At 51.6% G+C, this 23,068-nt stretch overlaps 1 protein-coding gene across 3 annotated transcripts in view; it reads left to right on the forward strand.

Moving 5' to 3' along the window:
- Nucleotides 1–23,068, forward strand: part of ACSF3 (acyl-CoA synthetase family member 3) — a 78,351-nt gene that overhangs the window by 51,312 nt on the left and 3,971 nt on the right. The gene's annotated exons all lie outside the window — the stretch shown is intronic.

Here is a 23,068-nt window from a genome sequence, read left to right on the forward strand (position 1 = left end):
ACCTTTTAATTTGAAACCGAGGCTTGTTTTATTTTTATGTGATACGTTGTGGAAATGCAGAGGAAATGGTGCTTTTCCTGGGTTTTCTCATTTCCCTTCTGGGTTTTCCTTTCCCTTTCAAGAGAGGGAAGAGTTTCTGAAACATAGAATGTTTCCAGGGATGGGAAAACCTGTGGTGTTTGCTTCTTTCAAATAAAACTTGACCAGAAGAGAATACCTTAATAATAATACCTATTGCAGGTGGGGCCTGTGTGTGCCATGGTAGGTTTTATCAAATGTTTGCAGACAGAATAAAGATCCCATTATCCCACTACAGCAGCGGATGCCATTGGGACTGTCCATACCTGGAGCTGCTGTGGCTGGGACAGTAAGTTCTCAGAGGAGAACTCGTAATGGCTAATTGTGCCCATCATGCGGGGTAACAAATTCAGGAGCATACCAGGCTGAAGAGCTTTTTCAGTTGGCATAGATGTGACAGGCCATGAATAAGTTATGTGCTGCAAATTATGCCTCCCACCCTGCATGTGGTGAGCGGTCAGAGGCCCTCCTCAGTCAGAGGTTCTCTGCAGTATGGATTAAACACTGAACCAGCCATGGGATGCGTTGGCAGGCTCTGTCCCTAGCTCCTGGGTGGTATCTCAGTGAGCAGCCTTCCTGCTGCCCCTGCCACTGGCTGGGAGCTGTTTGAGCAGTGGGGTGAAGCCAGGCTGTACCAAGCCCAGCCACCAATTAATCTTGCCAGTGCAGAAGGGGCTGATGGCTCATTTCTGCTGAACCTTAACACAGACACAGCTCTAACTTCCCCATTCCCCTCTCGCTGTGTGTTAGCAGTGCCATCGTGTCAGGAGTCAGGCTGGATTTCTAATGCCTTGTGTGTAATCTTATTTATTTATGGTTCCTGAAGAAGCTGTGATTTATTATCATTGTTATCCCGAAGCAGACATGGAGCTGCCCTGCCGGCAGTGTCACCACGGGTCCCCATCCCGGGTGCGTACCATGGGCTGGTACTGGAGCATCATCAGGCGATGCACAGGGTGTGCAGGGCAATCAGCTTTAAAAATTTTTTTAGTCACCACTCCTGATGATTATTTCAGATGCAAAGGAATAGCATGCATTAATTATTGCAAAGAGATGTCTTTAGGAGAAAATGATTTTGAAATTCAGTTTAATTTCATTGTAATGCGCTGCAAACAGGAAGGGAGTATGTGTGTTTAATTGGCTCTCGGGGGTAAGGCCGGGAAGATGGCATGCCTTTGTCACAGGCCATTAGTGATACAGACTGCATAATGAGAGAGTACAATCAGCTCACAGCTGCTGGCTCCTACGGGGAGAGAATGATATTAAATAGAAATCAGTATAAATTAAACTTAACCCTTTCACTAGCTGAGCAAAACTCAGAGCTAGATATAAGGGGGGAGAAGATACAGGCAGGGGGGCTTGGAGGGTGCTCCAGTGGCCAGGCTGCCTCCCCAGTGTCTCCCACAGCTGTCTAGGGGGGCCTTTAATTCTCTTCCCCTTCCTGTTCCTCCTCTCTTTGCCTTTCTCTCCTTTCCTTCCTCTCCTGACCACTTGCTCTGTCTCTCAAGGATGTCAGGTCAATGGGGCTATTTTTTTCCCCAAGCCTCATTTAGCCAGTGGTGCTGTGAGCAAGCCACATTGCCCCTCGCTTTTCACCACTGTGACAGCCTCTGGAGATCATTCAGAGCTGGCAAGTGTCCCTGTGGTGAGGGAAACGAGGAGGTTGTGTCCCATCATAGCAACTGGGATCCATAGCGTGAATTACCCCTGATAAGCAGAGGTGGGTAACTTCGGGACCATATGGTGACTTTAGGACCGTACTGGCAGAACCCAAAAGAGGCAAGGCCCAGCTGCTGCCAGGCTGTAATCTGCTTCATCTGCCATTTGCATATCATATAGGTCAGTGTTTTAAAGGTGAGGCTGAATGCACGCACATGGTGCTCTCAAAACCCAGGCGATGGTGTTCCTCTCACTGCCAGACCCCACCAAGTGACAGGCAGATCACCTGAAGAGGATGACAGTGTGATTGCAGGCAATGACCAGGTCCCCTATGTCTCTGAGGTCAGGGGGAATGTGCACTAAGCTGCAGCAGGGATGAGTTTTGGAGAGGGTAAACTGGGAATCAGTGTAGGAACTCCCCAGCTGTTATTGTTAATGGTGATCTGAAAACCCAGCGGGCCACAAATGAAGAGTAATCACTGCAGAGGGAATCCCAGCATATTGCTTGTGCTGCACCTCACTGGGAGCCTGTCCCTGGAAGGGCACTGCTCTAGGGTGGTACATGGAGATGGGGCATGTGGGGATGGGTGCCAAACACTGAATGTGGGCTCTGCACATACCCTCCAGCTACACACACAAAGCCAAGAGTCACCAGAGCTCATTCCCTCCTTTGGTTTTGTGATTGGAGTTAACCTGGAGCTGCTGCATGGGGCTCTGTGGTCTGAGTGCCAGTTCCCTTCCATACTTGTCCCCGTGGCGAGGGGTGAGGCTCAAACCTTGCAGGCTGCCTGTTAAAGTGCTCCATCAGGTATTTTTCTGGGGTGCTTCCTGCAATGCAAGGCTCACAAAGGAGTCTTGAGTTTTTAAGTCTTTTCTGGCTGCAGGTCATTTATTTCTCCAGTACCTTCTTCAGGCCAGTTCTTTTGTTTCTGGTTGCTGTTCCCATAAATTGAGTTATCATGGGGTTTAGTAAAGGAACACAAAAAAAATCCAGAGCAAACACTTCCATGGCAGCTGTCATTTTCCTTTCTGATTGACAGCTCCTTTATTAAAATCCCCCTTTCTCCTGTGAAACTGTGTCCTCTAGGTAAACAACCTCACATTGAGGATGGTCATTCCCTCCATGATAGGAGGAAAAAAGAGTGATGCAGACCCTGCTCTCTTTCTAGGAAACACCAAGTGCTCAGTGCAACAACTGCAAACCTGTGCTTCCTCCCTCCGGGATGAGAGGCAAACACCATGTGTGTGCCATGAGGAAGCCTCTGCAGACCTCCCTGTGCTTCGCCTTATCCCAAACATGTGTGTATGTATTGTAGGAAAAAAAAAGGAAGCAGACAAAAAGGCATGATGCTGCTGTGACTTTTTGATGAATTCAAGATTGTGGTTCTTCTGGGGAGCATCTGAACTCGTGGTGTTCCATAGGTGATTTACTGTTGCTCCCATCCTGTTTATTCCCTCTGATTTGCACCGTTGTCTGCCTATTCTCTCATTTCCATCCGAGTGAATCTGATTATTTTTATTGTATTAACGCTGTTGACAAAGCTGCTTAGATCAGTGTCCCCTCCAGCCATTTCCAGGGAGACTGCTGTGTATCCACCTGCTGTCATACATCCAAGCAGCTCCGAGCCCTCGGAGACTGAGACAGACCCAAAGGAAAAATGCCTACGGCTGTCTGTCTCCTGTCACTGCGATACCTTCCCAGCTGTCCTGTGCCCTGCGAGGTGAGAGGCAACCTCCCAGCACGCTCACGTGCTGCTGAGCAGAAGGGTGGAAGAAAGAAAGAAGGAAGAAATGTTATGTGATGAGGGTACTAGAATGCTGGCACAGGTTGCCCAGAGAGATGCTCCAGCCCTGGAAGCATTCAAGGCCAGGCTGGATGGGTTCTGGTAAGCTGGTACAGTTGAAGATGTCCCTGCTTATGGCAGTGGGGTTGCCCCTGTACTGTGCTCTCATGAGACCCCACTTGCAGCACTGTGTGCATTTCTGGTGTCCTCAACCTAAGAAGGATATGTAGCTCTTGGAGCAAGTCCAGAGGAGGCCACTAGGATGATCAGGAGCTGCAGCACTTCCTGTACAAAGACAGGCTGAGAACACTGGGGCTGTTCAGCCTGGAGAAGAGAGGCTGTGTGGAGACCTCAGAGCAGCTTCCAGTATCTGAAGGGGGCCTATGGGGATGCTGGGGAGGAACTCTTCATTAGGAGCTTAGTGACAGGACAAGGGGTAACGGGTTCAGACTTAAACAGGGGAAGTTCAGGTTGGTTACAAGGCAGAAGCTCTTCCCTGTGAGGGTGCTGAGGCACTGGCACAGGGTGCTCAGAGAAGTGGTGAATCCTCCATCCCTGGCAGTGTTCAAGATCAGGTTGGAGCAAGCTGCTCTAGTGGAAGGTGTCCCTGCCCATGGCAGGGGGTTGGAGCTGGATGATCTTAAGGTCCCTTCCAACACAAACCATTCTGTGATTCTGTGATTAGGTGACATGATTCTGTGAGCAATCACTGAGCAAAGCAGCAGGGAAACACCAGCTTCTCTGGTCATCCCACTGCCTAATCATCCATCCCAGCATTGAGATGCTCGTGTCCTTCAGGCTCTGGTGCTCTCAGGTTGTGTTCTCTCTGCCTGGGAGACAGCTGCTGTTGGGCAGGCAGTGGTTTTGGATGTATTAGGAAGGGGACAGAGGGTTTGGGATCGTGATGGAGTTGCACAGAGCAGGGCTGGGTTGGGTGCTTTCTCCAGAGGAATCTGGCAATACAGTGCTGTGCACAGGGGGAGAGATAGGATCAGAAATCAGACTTCTCCCCAAGGGAAGGCCAGCTTCCATTCACATTTACTCATACATCCAGAAAATTAGAACCTGGTGTATTCAGGGAGATTTATTTTCAATTACAGGTTAAGGCTGAGACATGAAATAGCACCGGGTCTGAAAGTAGTGCATAAATCCTGCAACAAATCCATGTATCTCAGCTCCATATAATAAGATTTTATTGATTGCTATATTGTATCTGTCAGAATAAAACTCTCTTAATGCATGCATCAGGATGGGGAAGATAGAAAGCTTGTTGGTAGTAGAATCTGATTCAAGAATCAATGCACTTTGATTAATATGTCGTTAAGAAAGTAAGAGTTATTTAACTTGTTTGATGCACATTTCAGAATGATGACTCATATCTTCTAAGTTTCTTTCTTTAAGCTGCATTGGAAGAAACAGCCTTGTAGCTGTTTTTCACATGGCTAAGTGCTGGTTTATTGCTGAATATTTTCTAGATCATTTTTCACAGGTCACAAACCCCTCAGACTCCAATTAACAATAATTCCTGTGGCCCAAAAAACTTCCTGTGTGCTGTTGAAGACTTTAGATGGAGAATGAATGGGGTGGACTTGCTATCTCTTTATTTCTGGATGTTCCGCTGCGACAGGAGCTCCAGGCAATGAAAAAAAAAAAGGAAAAATAGGAGGAAAGTAAGGAGTTAATCTGGAATAAGACATCATCAGGAGAAACGAGAAGCACCCATCACTTCTGGCAGGCTTTCAGATGCTGCCAAGCTTGGGCAGTCGGCAGCACGCTGAGCATCTGTCTGTGCTTGCTGAACGTGCTGTTCTCTCAGCTCAGGCCTCTTCACTGTGATCCACAAACTTGGGCAGCAAGGACAACCCTTGGCTTGGTGGGGAGCATTGCACTGCACTTCCCAGCTGGATTCAGATATGCACCATGAAACCCCAGTTGAGGGGAGAAACCCAGTGACTCAGTCTGGTTTCAGGTACCTCCTGGTGTCCATCTGTCCTTTTACAGCCTGTATCCAGGTAGCTCTGCTGGCACCAGCACCTTGCCATTCCCAGCCCTGTTCTTTGGAGCTTTCTACCCCACTTGTGATGGAAAAGGCAAAATGCCTGCACTTTTCCAGCACAGAGGAATCTGGGTTTGTAGGAAACATCCTGTGCAGGCCATCCTTGCCCAGACACAGCCCATTCCTCCTATAGGGCTGGCCTCCAAGGGGAAGGGGAAGCAGAAGCAGCAATCAGTGCACACCCCATGCCTCCAACACAGGCTTTTTCCCTGGCACTTGCTTGTCCCCAGAGACAAGCAGGTGTTTCCCTGCCAGGGGAATTGCTTACATTCGTGGGTGTAGCACTGACACCTGAAACACAAAATACTTGAGCCTGATCAAGGCAGATTATAAATAGAAATGCATCCAATTAGCATCCTAATCTGCAGGTTTTCTGTTTGTTTGCAGCATCTTTCCTAGTCACAAACCCAGTTAATGCAAATTCTATTTTTAAATAAAGGATTCCTTAATTAAACATGGTGCAGACGATGTGAGTTACCGGTTTGATAAGCCCAGGGGATGAAGCATTGGCTCCCTCCAAAGCTGGGCTGAGGTTGCTTCTTTTTTGGGTCTGCCATAGCTGAAGCTTGTTGAGTCAGGCAGGAGGGCAGCACTCACCTCCTTCCTTTGCTGGTGGCTTTGAATTTAGACAAAGGACAAAGGAAAGGACACCCCAAAAAGTGCCACATGTATCCCAACCATAGCTTCATGTGCTGCTTTAGGATGGATATCCCACTGGATCTACAGCCCTCATTTAAGAGGTGTTTCTAGAAGTAAACAAGGAAGATGGCATGGTGTCCAGGGCATCAGCTGTGTGTAAAGATTCGTTTCTAATTTCAGAATGTTCCTTCTAACACCATGGAGAGAAAATGCACTTTTTCTGCTTCCTGCCTCGGTATTTATTCTTTCTCCTTGAGAAGACACTATTGCCAGGTTTGCCCAATGGCTGGAAATCTTAGGGTCATCAGGACACGGCAAAATGAAACCCTGTGTTTCCTTGGCTGCTCGTGAGACTGATGTTTTCAGCTGCTCAGAGAGTTTTTTGTAGCCATAAACAAGAGCAGCTTTTGGCACTGAATTTGTTTACTCTCTACAAAGCTCTGCTCTAGTTGTATCAAACATCTTAAATGCCAACTCTTCACTTGTCTGAGAACCTCTGTTACACACATGGTCCACTGTTCAGAGGCATGGGGCAATTGCACCTGAATCTGTGCTATCAGCAGCTACCCACATCCCCAAAATCCAGGCTGTTCATTCTCAGGTCTCTTATTTCCTTTTACCTTTCAAGCTGTGCTGTGGCAGCACTGCTGTTACAGCCTAAAGGGAGAGGGGCTCATGCAGGCTCTGGCTGCCAGGAGAGATGCTTCCCATCCCATCCCAGGGATTAACACAAGGTGTCCTGGCTGCAGCTCCAGCTGGGTTCTGTTGTAAGAGATGTCAAGCTGAGCTCTGCAAGCCTGTCAGAAGATCTAGTGGGACAACTGCAAGCCAGTAAGTGGGTTAAGAGGGGAAGTGCAGGATTGAGCTCAGGATGTGGTAAAGAAATGGGCTGAACAATCATCTTATGATACTTGGCAGAGCCCATTGGATCATTGGCAAGGCTTTCTTTCAAGTGGCTACTCATGGCTATATAAATAATGTGTCTCCTCCAGTCCAGAATTAAAATCCCACAGGGGAAGGGTCAGTATCAAATCAGCTAAGTTCCTGCAGCAGTTGTGCAGGGCACAGGACCGTGGTCCCATCACAGGCACTGTCAAAGCATGGCTGGAATAGGGCCCTGGGGGCTTTCACTGCTCCATGCCTGTGGTTCGGGAGCTGTGAAGACCGTTTTTGTGGTGTCTTTGCTGTCACTGGTTGCCCCATGACCATAGGGCTTTGGAAAGCCTCTCCAGCAGGATGGATACACGCTGCAGGGGTTGTCTGCAACAGTGACTGAGGGGTGGGTTCGTTGTACCCTGCAGAGAGCATCAGGGATGGAAGGTAACGAGTAGGATTGAATGTTAAAGTGATCACCCAAAATCCAGACAGCATTCAGCTTTGCAGATGTCAGGCTGGCAACTCGCTGCTCCAAGGGAGAGTTGTGATCTGTGGACAGACTGTCTGTGCTTTGCTCTTTAGTTCCTTGCCAAGCGCAGCCTGCTGCTGCCTGGCCTCATCCCATTCAATGTACGATGCCCAGCTCTTGGGATGGAGGTTTCACTCTGGCAACAATCTGTCAGGAGTTAAACCTGCCAGTTTGCTCACTCAGAGCTTTTGTAGGAGCTTCACCTCATAGAGGCTGCAGCCATCGGCGGGGATGCTCAAGCAGTTGCACTTTGCATGTTGGGTTTGATGGGTCTGTGTCCTAGCTTGTCGTGTACTGGTGGGCTTCTTTGCACCGGGAGCTTCCCCTAAAGCAGCATGCGGGTGGGAAAGGCTTCCTCATGTCTGTTCTTCAAGCTCGGGTGGTGATGGGTCCTGCCCCTTGCCTGTCACCAGAGATGCCCATCTCAAGAGGATATTTGTTGCAAACAGACTTTCCTTCCACCCTTGGCAATCTATCATTTTTCTGCCTCATTTTGTGTCCTCTGCTTTTCCCTTCCTCCTCGTTTGCCGGGTTTCCCTTTGCTCGAGGCACTCTGCTGGTGCCCAGACAATCTGTTTAGCTTGCTGAACAGTTTTTGGTGTTTGATTTACATAACCCAGCACAGCCGTAAATGGAGCAGGGTCAGGGAATCGCACAAATTGATTACAGCTCGTAGGATGAGCCGGGAAACCAGTGGCCTGGTTTCCTTCCTTCCTCAGCGCAGGAAAGCAAGGGATCGCTTTTAGCAGGCATGATCCAAGACCTTGGTGAGGGTTTTGCTGGGTATTTTACTGGGCTGGTAACAGTGGTGAACATCTCTGGCTTTGAGAGGCTCTTTGCTTTCTACAGGAGTCATCCCTCTGGGTTTCACTCAATTGAGATCACATTTACTTATGCCTAATGGTATTTTGCTGTAAGCAAAAGTAGAGGCTGCTGTATATTTAAGTAAACAATTTAAGGCAGATGATAGCGTTCCTCACATCCCACTACTACCTCTCTTAGTCAACAGCCTCCCATTGTTATCTCTGCTTTATTCAGTAATTCATCTCACTGAAGACTGGGACAGGTCACTGCATGGAAAGGAAGAGGTAGTGCACTCTTTAGCTGTAATTGATCTCTCAGCTGTTCTGCAGAGGGCAGAAGCCAAAGTGAGGGGTTTAGCCTGATGCTTTTCTTATTACAATTATTATTTTTAGTTACCATGCTCATCAAAGTTTCACCAGGGGCTACCACACGTTGCAGCATTTACTTATTTATTAGTCTTTGTCTTCTTCATCTTGTTTTCTGCAGGGATTTCTATAAATATGTAAAAGCTAATGTGAAAAAAAAAAACAACAAAACCAAACCTCAGCGTTTTTCACTTTTACTTACCCATTTTCTTTTCTGGCTTGTCCTCTGGGCAAACCCATCTGCAGTAATTCTGGCTGCCGGCAGTGGTGGGGCTCCTCTGCCCAGCCTGCTTGTGTTTGTATCAGTCACCATGAGGTCCTGCTGATGTTGAGTGAACCTACAATGTCTCAGCCTCCTGACTTCACAAAGCTTGGCTGGTTTACCTGCTCTTTTCTCTTAGAGGTGTATGGCACCATGGAGCAGAGTGTGCAGCTTGGGATGGCTTCATCTGCTGCTTGTCCTTCAGGTCTGCGATGTGCTGAAGGGTTGGAGAGGCTCCTGGTCATGCTGAGCTACACGTGTAGAAGTGAGGTACAGCACCTCTGCCAAGGGCAGGCAGGACCCAGAATGCTGCCACACTTTGCCAAGGTCTGAGTTTTGTGTTCATCTGTTTGCTGTTCTCCTCTCCCAGCTAAAACCTGCTGCCCAGGACTTTGTCTGCTGGCATATGTCATATAAGGGGGGTCTGACCCCAACCCAAGCCAGGGCTGGAGCAGGGGCCATATGCAGCAATCTCCAATGCCCAGAAACAGCCATACAGAGATAAGCCTTTGTATTTGCTAGCCAGATCCTTCTGGCCATTTGGGCATGCTGGGAAGCCTGTTTCACAGAGGGTGGAAGAAGGCTTGACATTTGGAGGGGATGCAGTGGATGATGCTTTCCAAGCTCCCCTAATGTGTCTGCATATGAAGCTGAAGCTTCTAGCTCTGTTCGTCTGGGGGTTTTAGAGAGCTGCCACCACCAGTCTTAAACCAGCCCTTTGCACCCTTGGGGTGAATCCTTCATGAAGGCAGTGTGCAGCAGGACAGGTCCCCCAGGAGTAAACTGTTATTGTGAGCAGAGGCAGGTCTGTGTGAGGGTATGAGCCTACTCACAGTGGTTGGTTGGGTCAGGGTTGTAGAACAGAGCATGGCAGGGGGATTTGCACCCAACATGCTTCATGGTGGGGAAGGAAAGGGGATGTGCAAGCAAGTGGTGAGAGCAGCATGGGGTCAGTGGGAGGAATCCTGGCTTCTCACTGCTGTCCAAGAGGTGAAAGAAGCTCAAGGAACCTTCCAAAAATGTGGATGTAAGGGCAAGGTATCACTGATTTATTAGCTGAGACAAGGGGTAGCTGCACTCCCCATCTGCCCAGCAGCAGGTGCCTGACTCCCCCTGTCCCTTAGCTGGAAGTAGAGTGTGGGAGAGTGCCGCTCAGGATGACTGGGTTGAAATCAGACGTGTCTTATCTGCAGCTTCCACCTTCCAGGTAGCTGGAGATGCTGGCAGCGTTCCCTGCACCGCTCCATCTCCCACTCCAGTGGCACAGCCACCCAGCGAGGGGAGGATTGCCTTATTAGCACAGCTCTTTGTGAGATGCCCTTGAGTGATTAGGGCTTTTTTTTCCAGGTGTGAATGCCAGGGGAGGCTGTACCAGTGCTTCACATTCTTTCATCTCGGCAGGGTTTTGCCCTTTCTCCCAGCGTGGTTCTGACAGCAGGCTCAGCGCTGCTGCCTGTGGAATACAAACAAAGTTCCCCATTACAGAGCATGACAGGAATTCATTCCAGGCTTTTTGTTATTTTTTTTTTTTTCTTTCTGGTTTTTCGCTCTTGCTGGATGCTCCAGGGGTCTCTGGAGAAGTTTTGAGAGTGGGGAATCAGTTGCTTAAACCCCTTTCTCTTAGGAGCAGGCAGCTCTCGCAGATGGGGAGGATGGCAAAGCAGCTTGAAGCTGCAATGCAATTCCCATCCGCTGACCAAGTCAGGGGAGAGGAACCAACACAGCAAGCTGTCTGCATCCCTACATCTCGTAGTAACAGCCATTAGGGCAGTTGGAAGGGTCTGTTCCCCGCTTGCTGAGCTCACAGCGCCTGCCATTAGTGCTAATGGGAGTTAGGCGCGCGCACGGAGAGGCGAGGATGCCCCTGAGCTACAAATCTACTTGGCAATTTTATTATGTAAATAAATGGTGCTTGCACATACACCTGCTGCTGCTGCTGCTTGTGGTGATGTTCATGGCAAGATACGTAAACAAACAGCGATTCCGTTCTAATAGATTTATTTCCTTTCTCGTGAGCCATTAAATTACCTCCAGATTTCACGCAGGTAGAAATCTGTAGCAACGGTGGAATCTCGCTCTGCTTCAGTGGACAGTGGCCTGCAGAGCATGGCAGACACATATTACTGTCAGATGTTGTTTTGGGGGCAGGGGTAGGAGCAACTGGTATTATCCTTGTTATATGGGTGTCTTTGGATGCCCTCACTTGCCCGCAGGGCTCCCGTCATCTCTGAGCAGTTTGCAGTGAGGGAAGCAGCAAACATCCCCATGTCTGGAGGATATTTGGGCTGACCCAAATGCAGACCCTTGGGGCAGCTCCTCTGTCTGATCAGAGGCTGAAGGGCTCTTCCCTTCCAAGGGGTTGAAGCAGAGCTTGCTCTGGACCTTGAGGAGGCTCTGGGCTGGGGTTTCCTAGGAAACTGATCACCCCTCTGCAGAGCATCAGCATCGGGGCTCACCAGATTCCAGCACCACTCACCAATAGATAGGATCTGCAAGGAGAACAGCCAGCTCTGCTCTGAGCTGACCTGCTGGTCCCAACCACAGGAACCTGTCTCTGGGGTGCAGCTGAGTCAGTGCCAGGATTGCTGCTGGTTTGAGGACCACGGTGCTGGCTCTTGTCCTGGGGCAGAGCTGGTCCAGTGGCTCTATGGGGCAGAGCTGGGTTATTGGGAAGGGTTCTGCATTGCACCCAGGAGCCCTGCAACTTGCAGGGGAGGGGAGATGGCTTCCTCATGAATAATTGGTGCATTATTAATATGCATGTGTGTTTTGAAGAAGTTTCAAACTCTCCCCCTCAGGAGCCTTTGATGCTTTATTAATGATTGCGGTGCACACCAAACCCTCGGCATGCTGCATGCCACTGCAGAACCAGCCCGTTTATCTTTGGTCATTGTCTTTTGTGAACCCAGGGAAGGCATTTTGCTGGTCCAAGTGAGTCGTGGATGGACTGGAGATGCCCCAAAGAGCCACTGTGTGTGACAGGCTCTGGAGGAAGCATCAAGCTGGTCTGTGGGAGCTCGGCAAGTCTCCCTGTTGTGGCTGCACAGGGTGGAGAAGGGGTGCAAAGGCAGAGATTCAAGGTATCTTCAAGGTAACTTTGTGCCCTGAATCAGGATTAACAGGAGCTTTCTCAGGTTCCCTTGTAGCTCAAAAGAGGATCCGGGAACCTGCAGAAATAATGATGTCAGAGGTTGGCTTTGATTAACTTTGATGCAGGAAGGCTGCCAGAAAAGCCTAGGGGGTTCCTAATGCATTTCCCATCTGAAGGGGTCTGGAGGACAGAGGGGGAATGGAGCCTGGTTTCAGAGACTCTGTGTGCTGCAGTGCTGGGGTGGATGGGGGTGAGTGGAGAGAGATGTGTGAGCAGGGACACGTGCTGTGACACAAGCGGCCTCTGTGAAGGAGCCCAGATCCGGAATTCCAGAGGTGCTAATTACTGTTAATTAGCTACAATTTGTGCTCATAACCTCTGCTCTTCACCAAGATGGCTGACAGCAGTGACGAACATTATTCATTTCCATGCAATAAATCAAACTGAAGTTGCTTCTGTTATTTAGCCTATCATTTAGCATTTCATTAAATAGATATGTGCACATACATCATCGTTGCCAAGGCTTTGTCAATCCCTTTCAGGAGCAAGGCTGCCTCTAATCAATCCCAGCAGCGCTGTGGAGAGGCTCTGGATTACCGTGTGCCAGGTTAAAATCTCACTGAGCATCCATCAGGCATTGGTAACTCATCAGCTGGTTGCACACCCAGCGTTCAACCAGAATTACTAGCCCTATTGGTGGTGCTGTTGCTCCTAAAGCGAGATGTGGCTTGGAGAGACAAGGTCTCTCTTGGGTGGATGAGGTTGAATTCAGTTGGGGGCTGACCTGCAGCTGCCTCCAAGGTCTGTGTTGGAGGAAGCTTCTGCTGGGCTGGTGCTGGGCTTTCCATCACCTCCTGCATGGAAAGAGCAGCAGCCAAGGGGCTGAGAGCGCTGAGCTTGGGCTCAGAGCTGCTCTGCATCATCCTAGCTGAATCTCTTAATCCTTGCATTGCAGGCAGAGTGGAGATAGATAACAGTTTATGGGGGCATTGCTGCTGTGGACAATAGCAGTAACATTGTCAGGGTGAAGCACGGTGGCAGTGCCCCACACAATAGGACATGGTGGTGGTGGTGGAGGTCGAGCAGCAGTGCTGTGGTTGCACGCTGGAAAGGTCCCCTCTGTTCACTGCTGAGCTGGAGGACGCATTTACTTTCATGGTAGACAGAAATAAAGGAGAAAGTGTGGCATCAAAATGAGCCTGGAGCTACAAAGAGAAGCAATATCCTGGCACTGCAGTAAGTATTTCAGTGCTTGCAGAGCTGAAGAAGCTGAGCACCAATGCAGAACAGCAGCTACTGCTCTTGTGCAACCACAGCAGTGCTGAGCTCGGCTCCTTATGCTGAGGAGCATGGGGGTGCTGAGCAGGGCTGAGCTTTCTGCCAAAGCTTTACCAACCCATCCTTGCAGTCCAGCTTGGAGTGGGGTCTCCCTTTCCTTGCACAGGACCCTGGGGTCCTGCATCTGAACCTGGGCACCTTGGGGTTCAGCCTGGGCCCTGCTTTGCCACAGCATCTTCTTACCATGGCAGCAGAACCATGGCACGCTCAGAGGAGGACTCTGCCTCTTGCTGCTCCAGGGCTGCCGGGTCCAAGCAGCTAACGGGAGCAGCTCCGTGTGGCACCACGCGTTGGATGCCCTTCTCCCGGTGCTCCATAAATAAATTCCCCTAGTCCATCCTAGCACACTGTATCAATCTTGTTTAATAGACTGGAAAGCTTATTGCATGGCGGCAGGTCGCAAAGAGTGTCGAGGTGATGGATTGCACCTTCCCGGAGTCGAGCGTCATTGATATATAATGAAATATTTATGATTTATTCCAGCTAATAAACTGGAGTGAAGTGTGTGATGTATGTGAGCAGATGGGGGATCTATTGATGCACTTTTCATTGTGTGGGGGGAAGGAGAGGTTTATGTCCGTGACGGAGACGTGTCGCACAGCCTCCCGTCCCTCTGCCCATCAAGGTGGGCACTTGGCTGCAGAGAGGACAGATGATCTAATTCCTATTGACGGCCTTTAGCACTAATCATTCGTCCACCCCACATGTCCTCCTCAGCTTTTCTCAGGCATGGGAGCCTCTGGCAGTGGGAAGAAACCATTTCTTTGGGCAATGGGCTTAGGCTGAGGTCTTGTGCCCAGAGGGATGGGAACACAGGCAGTGTCACTGCCATGCGACACTCTGCAGCTACCTGCTCCCATTGAGTTGGTGTTACCTACAAAGAAACCATTTACGTGGATTTAGAAGACTGGAAAGAGCAGCAAAACTTGAAACCCATAAAAAGAAGTGCTTGTCCGTGTGAGGTGCGATGGGTACACGGAGCTCATTGCTGCAGGAGGCTTCCAAAGCTGAAAGCTTGGTGTTGGGATTGAGAAGGAGCATTTCTGTGGTCTGCTGCTGGGCTGTGTGTAACAGCCTGGGATGGAGCTACTCTGCAGGCTCAAGGGCAGGAGGACCTGCCTGCCAGCTGTGGCCCCACATCTGCCTGTGAGTGCCCATCACAAGCCTCATCTGTGACCCCATTCAGCTTTGTGTGCTGGGGAGAGCTGGGGCTCGCTCCTACAGAGCCCTGTGAAGGCAAAGGGGGTTTAAGGGAGTTTTGCTTTGCTCTCTAAGCCAGTGAAAGGATCAGGATCAGGGATCAAGGCTCCAGCTCTTCACCACCTGACCAGACCAATCCTACCTGGAAAATCAATCATCTTAATCACTCATGTGTGTCTTCTTTGCCAGAGGATAAGCTCTGCCTCAGCCTGGGATGGAGCAGGAGTATCAAGAGCCACTGTAGGGGAGCAGGAGGCAGGTAAGAGTTAATCCCAGGGTAGAGCAGAGATGCACAACCTCCTGCCCACTGCTTTGGGTGTGAGCAGCCATCCAGGCAACCCACCCTATCCTACCAGCTGTTCCTGTTTCTGCCTAATTAGCCTCCAGATCAGCTTGCTTGGAGATCCTCTGCTGAAAGGCACCGGAGAAGGGCAAAGACTGATTATTCCAACTGCATCCCTGTGAGCTTCCCTGAGCTCTGCCAGCTGGGACCCTGGTGGTCCCCCCAACACGCTCCTTTGGCAAGAGCAGTTCCCCAGGTACAGGCAGTGCAGAGGAATGCTCCAGCCCTTCCCCTTGGAAATGAGGGATCATTGTGCCAGGAGAGCAGCTGACAGCAGGGCATTCCTTCTGGATATTGAGGGGGGGAAGCTTAAAGGTTCCTGAAAGAGCAGGTATTGAGCCTGGAAGGAGTGGGGCATCAGCAGCGTTACAGTAGGGCTGGGAACCATATGGGTCCCTTCTGTGTCCCCGCAGGTCGGTGTCTCCTGGAGAGGTGGCTGTGAGACATCCCCGCTCTCAGAGGAGCGCTGGGCTGTGCTCTGCATGAAGCGCTTGAAAGCCAAGCCTCCAATATCTGGCGTGATTCATTAACAGCAAAAGGTGTAATTAATATTAGAGAGCGCTCAAACCGCATTCTGCTGCTGGCAGGGGAGAGCCCACCAGCATCCCTCCTGCGCCGTGATGGCCCCAGAGACCCGGCCTGCTTCCCGCAGCTCTTCACCTCCCCGTTTTTCCACAGGCACTTCTGAAACCTGTAAAAGCTGCTCCAGCAGCCAGGAAACTGTTAAAGGAGCAGCTCCAGCCTGCTGGGTCAGCAAGCACTTTGCACCAACAGCAAATCACTTAGCTGGTACCATGGGGGAAGCCCAGCCTTGCCTGAGAGCACCATTTACCAGGGTGAGGGCTGTGCCCCACGCAGGGGAGTGTTCTGCAGCATCTGATCAGGTCTCTCGAGCTCCCCATGAGAGCATTAGCTGCCACCATAGCAGGAGGGTAAAACGATCCACTTTTTGCTTCTCAACAGAATAGATTCCCTGTCAAAGAGGTGTTTTTCTCTGTATTTTCTGCTGCGCAGTGCTTGGTCTGCAAAAGCACCATGTAATTGTGGACATTTGCAGACCCTTCTGCCATTGGGTGCCCTGGGGACATGGAGTCATGGGTGTTCCAGCTCTCATGTCCTTCTCAAGCTGGACCAGGTTTGATGGTATACAAAGGTAGGCTCAGTCTTTCTCCTCTGACACCGCAGCTGGGCACGATGCTGCTACTGGTGCCTCCTATGGCAAAGACCACAGTGTGCTTCTGTCTCCATTGCCAAGCCCTACCAGTGTGGGATCTGCCTAGCTTCAATCCTGCCCAGCATCTGCAGCTGCAGACATCAAAATCCACCTGGCTGGGTGCTCCCAGGTCAGTCAGTGTTTGTGGTGTTGGTTTGCAAACCTTGCAGCACACGTCCATGGGTCCCCGTCCCGTCCTGCCTCCCATCTGCTGCGATGGCACAGCTTGGGGAACGCCTGCCGCATCCCTTCTGGGGAGCTTCAAACACAAAGACATAGGTGTGTAAATAACGTGGGGCTGGTGACAAACCTCCCAGAAGCCAGGACAGGCCGTGTGACAGGCTGCAAGCCGGCGTGGTGCCGCGTTGCTCTCGTGTTGTAGCAGCTGAAGCTCGCACGTCGCAGCGCAGCCGACACTGTCACTGCCGCGAAGCTGGTGACACGTGTTACCAAACAAGCTCTCGTCTCCCCGTCCTTCCTGGCACCCCGGTGACATCTGTCCCCGGTGAGCAGCGATGTTGTGTCGAGGGTGGCAGCTCCCGTGTGTCAGCCTCCCCACAGCGCCCGTTTGCAGGGATCAGGTCTTTGTTTCACAAAGCCTGGTCAGCCAGAACCATTACAAGGGCGGCTGTCGCTATTCATTCCTTGGGCAGACCCAGCTCTGCATCGAGGTTGGGCTGAAGTCGCTGTTCCTTATGGTTTACCTGAAAAGTCTCATTTTTCCCTGCACACTTCAGAGCTCTCCAAGCAGCTCAGCACTTCATTCCTCCAGCCCAAGAGCTCTCTTGGTCAATACTTGGTTCAAATGTTTGCTCATGATAACTTTGATGTAGCAGCGTTGCTGTGTTTGCCAGGAACAAACTGACCTGTGGCTGAGGAGCTGCAAGGAGGGTTTGCTCCTGTTGCTCTGCTCTTGGGAGCAAAGAGCCTCTTGTTCAGCACGTCCCAGGAGAGCAGCTCAGGCACCGTGTTAGTCACTGGAAGCTCTCGCTGCTCTCTGAAAGAGGTGCACAAAGTAAAGGCCATAGTGGCAGGATCACAAGAGCCCTTTCATCTTTGCAGTGAGTATTTCACAACTTGAAGAACCTCATTGCAGAAATCACTGTGGTTTCAGTTTGGAAATAGGGGCTCCATTGCAGCACATCTGCTTCTCAGAGTTCATTTGGGCAAGGCATGCAGCTATGGTATGGCCATTGACAAGGAACTATCATCTACAGACAACCCTTCCCATAAGGAGATCTTACCCAAAAGCCAGCCTGCTGCCCATTATATTTATATATATACACATACATAGACACATATATAGGCTGCTGGAGGACTCTTCATCAGGGACTGTAGTGATGGGATAAGAGGGAATGGTTTCAAACTGCAACAGGGGAAGTTTAGATTGGATATAAGGAGGAAGTTCTTTCCTGTTAGGGTGGTGAGGCACTGGAATGGGTTGCCCAGGGAAGTCATGAATGCTCCATCCCTGGCAGTGTTCAAGGCCAGGCTGCACAGAGCCTTGGGTGCCATGGTTTAGTGTGAGGTGTCCCTGCCCATGGCAGGGGGGTGGAACCGGATAATCTTAAGGTCCTTTCCAACTCAAACCATTCTGTGATTCTATGTATATATACGTGTGCATATATTTGCATGTATATATATGCATATATATATATATACATATATAAAAGAGGCCAAGGCATGTTGGATGGTGTTTTGAGCAACCTGCTCTAGTGGAAGGTGTTCCTGCTCCTGGCAGGGGGCTGGCACCGGATGAGCTTTAAGTCCCTTCCCACCCAGCCCATCTATAGTTCTGTGGTTACATATATGTATGTGCAGCCCCCCCAGCTGAGCCTGTTCAGTATGCAGCTCAGCAGAGCCTATAACATTTCGCAGAACAGATGCCCACTGAGCATCTTGAAACAAATCCAAAGGTAGCGGTGACGGCTGCTGTCAGGGAAACAATAATCCCATGGCCTCGCCAGCATCAGCTGCGCTGCAGCCCCGGAGCCGAGCCACGTGCGACGGAGGCTTCTGCTGCTGCCTGCTTTGTCTGATGAAAGGAGCCCTGTTGGAGGTGGCCCGGGCAAGCAGAGGTGGGGATGTGGTGTCAGAGACCGTAATCTTCTCATCAGCCAAAATCCCCTTCCCCACGCAGCTGGCTGCTCCTGCCTCTGTGTTGTGGGGAGCATCGGAGCACGGGCTCTGCTGTCCTCACCCTGCTTGTTGTGTGCTGCTCCTGGGCCAGAGGGCCCCTGGAACCAGAGCAGGATCAGGGCAGCTCCAGAGGCAGGACAGGAGGAGGACGAGCTGTACCTTTGGGCTGGTGGGGCTCCTCTGCCCACAGCAGCTCCAGAGCCCTGCTCTGAGGGATTTGAAAGCTTGAACAAGGAGAAGAAGTGGCAGTTGTCCCCATTTCACACAAGCAGAGGTGGTGGAGCAGGATCACACAGGTATTAAACCCTTCCACGGCATCCCTCCTGTCCCTGTGCTGATGCACTGGGTGCTCCCTGGGAGCACTTGTGAGCCACAGGCACGGCCAACTGGAAAAGAGGGTCAACAGAAATGTGGTTTAAAGCGGTGTCATCTCATGGGGGGAGAGATCCACAGACCCATTCCCCACCCAGAAATTCCCCCCATTGCCTCTGTTGCCCCTGCATGCCCAGGAGGTACCCACATGGGCAAAGCCCTAAGAGGCCGCTGGGCAAGGTGCCCCATGGTCTGCAGCCCACTGGAGGTGTCAGAAGCAGCCGGGGCAGGCAGGATGGATGGAGCTCAATGCCTGTATGGGCTGCCTGCAGGGGCTGGGTGGACACCTGCACCAGCAGGCACAAGGACTCACGTTGGGAGCCCCGAGGTGACAAGCACAACCCTTGCCATTGACCCTCGGCGCAGTGCTAGGGTTGGAAATGATGCTCGCAGCTCCGTTCGCAGCAGCAAGTGGGGGTGAGTCGTTAAGCAAACAACAGCATCCTTTTAACTAGTCTCCCTGGCCCAGGAAATCCCCGCTGGCCTGGGAGGCAGCGAGCGCTGGATGTGCCGGCGCACATGCTGTCTTGATGTGCTCGGCTGGTAGCAGATGGCGCGGGGCAGAGGGTAATGTGGCTGTCCTCGGCGGACAGCGGTCCCCTGGAGCGAGCTCTGTCCTGTCAGCTCGGGAAGTGACAGCAAGACCCTGACAGGAGAGAGGAGGCAGAAAGAAAGAGATGGGGGGGGAAATTACAGAGCTCGTCCCCGAAGCTCACAATAGTCACAATAATAATGCTAACCACCCGTCACGCTGTGCTGCTGACGGGGCTTCAGGGATGCGTGTGAGATGCTGTGATGGTGTTTGTGGGGAGCATGGGGGTGGAGGCTGAGTGGTGAGGACGGGGTCTCCTCTCCATGCCCAGTCTGAAATGACTCTTTCTCCTGCCCCTTGCTGTGTGGGGGAACATAAAGAAGGGCAACACCTTGGGAAATGCTGGTGGTGGCCATGCAGGGATGGTGGTGGTGGCTATGCAGGAATGCTGGCGACAGCCATGCAGGGATGCTAGTAGTGATTATTCATACACTGACACTGGTGGTGGCTCTGTGGGAATGCTGGTGATGTCCATGCAGGGATGCTGGTGGTGGCCGCGCAGGGATGCTGGCAGTGGCCATGCAGGGATGCTGGTGGTGGCTATGTGGGGATGCTGGTGACGGTCATGCGGGGATGCTGGTGGTGATCATACAGTGATGCTGGTGGTGGCCATGCAAGGATGCTGGTGGTGGCTGTGCAGGGATGCTGGTGGTGGCCGTGCAGGGATGCTGGCAGTGGCCATGTAGGGATGCTGGCAGTGGCCATGTAGGGATGCTTACACACGTACTGGATGCTCAGGCTGCTGCCAGCTCAGGTGTTTTATTATGGTACATGCGCCCTGGAATCCCAATGCCACAAGCAAAGCACAGAGACTTCCCTGACTGGAAACGGGCTCTGAGGCCAGGCAATGCCGGGGTTTGAGTGTCTCATTCTGCCTGGACCCCATGTACAGGGGGTGGGAGTGGGACAGAGACAAGACCAAGGTGACAGGCTCTGCCCTATCAGTTCACTTTGCAAGCAAGCTCCAGAGAAATCATCTCGGGCTGACACGTCCCCAACAGACACAAGGACACAAAGGGATGTGAATTCAGTCCTTGCTCATTGTAGGGAGAGATAAGGGGAGTGACGACTCTGTGCAGGTAAAGGGCCCTTCAGCTTTCACATCACAAGACCTTGGTGCAAAGAAATCTCCTGCCCCCACATCCCAATCATCCCTTGGACCTGTCCCTGGGACCATTCTCCCCATCACGGAGAAGATGAAAATGCAAATGTGGCAGCTTTCATGTGCCTAAACCCTGAAGAGCTACATGGGAACTGTGTGTCATTGAACCAGGTCTTAATTCCCTCTCTTCTCCCTGTCTTCTCTGTATGAATAAGCAGCTCCTGATCTCCCTGCCAAAAGCTCATGGCTCTTGTTCCCCCATTGCCATGTTTTAATTAACGTTTGCTCTCCAGTCCTGTGTCAGTCACACATGCCACAGTGATACCGGACATGGAAGGTAGTTTATCACAGCAGTAATGAATTCCTTTCAACCCAAGCAGCCAAACACCCAGAGAGCCCCAGTTTAAAACTCTCTCACAAGTCCCAAATATTCCAGACAGCGTTCAGCATCCACAGGAGTGCCAAGAGGCAGGCAGGCAAATACAGCACCAATTAATCATTCCCTGGCTGAACTGAGCAGGATGAGCTGCTCGGGATTCTGGCATGTGCCAGCTGAGCAGGGACGCGGCTCTTCTGGGGAGCAGCCCAAATTTCACAACTGATTCTGGTATTTCACTGCTCTGACTCTGTAAATCCCTGAGCGCTCGCTCCTGTGCAGGCACCACATTGCGAGCTCTGCAGTGTGCCAGAGGTGAGCTGGAAACGGGGTTTTGTAAAACCATGGGGCTGGTGGTGTGTGCTGCGGTACCTGGCATGAGAAACGTGCTGGGAGCACGGCAAAGCAGCACTGATGGGGGATAAGGAGCAGAGGGAGAAAGGGGAGCAAGGTGGGGTTCAGTGATGTGAACACTGGGGGATGCTCACCTCCGCTGGGGTGACACTGAGCCCCCCAGAGAGCGGGGTCCCCATCCCTGAAGGGGAGGACTGGGGTCTGCGTAGTCTTTGGCCCCGGGGATGCTCTTCCCTTGGCCACCCAATGAAGTCCCCATCCCCGTGCCCTCAAAGTGCTCCTTCCACAGCCTCCCCTCAAACCAGAGGTCCAGCACATCCTCCTGGCTCAATGGGCTCCCAGCCACAGGGATGCTGCTGTCCAGGACCCCATCCTGTCCTCATTCACCATACTTTGAACATGTGCCTGGATGGAGGGCAAGGCAAACACGTGGAACTCCTGCAACCCCAGCAGTGCTGCTTCACCCTGCATTGTTGGGAGCTGCTTTTTCCTCACTGCCAGTCTCTGTGTCACCTCCATGCCGGGGCTTTCCAGCAAGCAATGAGATGAGTCTGTGAGTGAAGCTGCTGTGGGGAGCGGGACGGGTGTGTGGACACAAAGGCAGCACATATCATTAAGGAGAGGATGGAGACTGATGTGCAGGGGAGAGCTAAGGGCCCCCCTGGTGCTACCATCAAGGCTCTGAAATGGAAATGCGAGGTCCCCAGACCCCCCCTCTTCACCCACCGGTTGGCAAAGGCTCTATTAGCAGGATGTGAGTAATCATCTTAAGTAGCTATCAAAGTGCACCAGCTTGTTAAGCATTTAGCCAGGTTGTGCTGACATGACCTCTCTCCTCAATCTTCCCAGCGTTGGCTCAAGCAGCTAATTACTGGATCACACCTGCCACACGCCTGCAGAAAGGACAGGTCAGATCCAACGTGTTGCTTAGGACACTCATCTTCCTAACATCACTCCCAACATTCTTCTATTAGGAGTCATGCAGGGGAGGAGGGAAGCGCCCTTGGCAAGCCGTGGGTGCTCCCAGCTGGCAGTGCCCAGGGCAAGGGCTGCTGCAGGGGATGGCAGGGGCTGGTGGCTGTGGTCAGAGCACCTACATGGTGCTTTTGCTGCTGGGAAAGACCCGCTGTGGGTTTCATGGGCTGCTGGAGGAGGGTGTTTCATTACTGGGAGGAAGAGGAGGCTGGGGATTGTGCGATGGAGGATGAGCAGCCCTGGTGATGCCAGGGATCCAGAAGGAATTATGTCCTGCTGGGACGGGACAACTGAGGTCCTTGTGACTGGTGATTGCCAGAAAGATGAGGAAGGGGCTGAGCTAGAGCCTGCTTGTCCTGTGGTCTGTGTTCAGAGTGTGCTGGGGAAACATCCACCTGCAGCAATGGCTCCCATTTCCATTGCTTCCATATTAAATGACTTCTGGCTTCAGAGCCTTATTCTTCCCTTTCCCTCCACAGAAAAGCAATGGCTGTCTGCTCTCTGCATGACCCTGGGAGCAGGCTGTTGTGTGAGGAAGTCTAATATCCCATCCATGGGGGTCTCTGCAGAGATGCTCTCAACTGTAGGGCTAAGTGTGGGCTCACAGGGAGCTGGGCTCGGTGCCTGCTGAGAGCATCACAGGCTGAGAACATTGGGGCTGTTCAGCCTGGAGAAGAGAAGGCTGCATGGAGACCTCATAGCAGCTTCCAGTGTCTGAAGGGGGCTATAGGGATGCTGGGGAGGGACTCTTCATTAGGGACTGTAGTGACAGGACAGGGGGTAACGGGTTAAAACTGAAACAGGGTTGGATCTAAGGCAGAAGCTCTTCCCTGTGAGGGTGCTGAGGCGCTGGCACAGGGTGCCCAGAGAAGCTGTGGCTGCCCCATCCCTGGCAGCGTTCAAGGCCAGGTTGGACACAGG

This window comes from Pezoporus wallicus, unplaced genomic scaffold, assembly GCF_028554395.1.
Source record: "Pezoporus wallicus isolate ANWC-B61680 ecotype Strahan unplaced genomic scaffold, APGP_CSIRO_Pwel_v1 contig_13622, whole genome shotgun sequence".
Taxonomy (NCBI): domain Eukaryota; kingdom Metazoa; phylum Chordata; class Aves; order Psittaciformes; family Psittacidae; genus Pezoporus; species Pezoporus wallicus.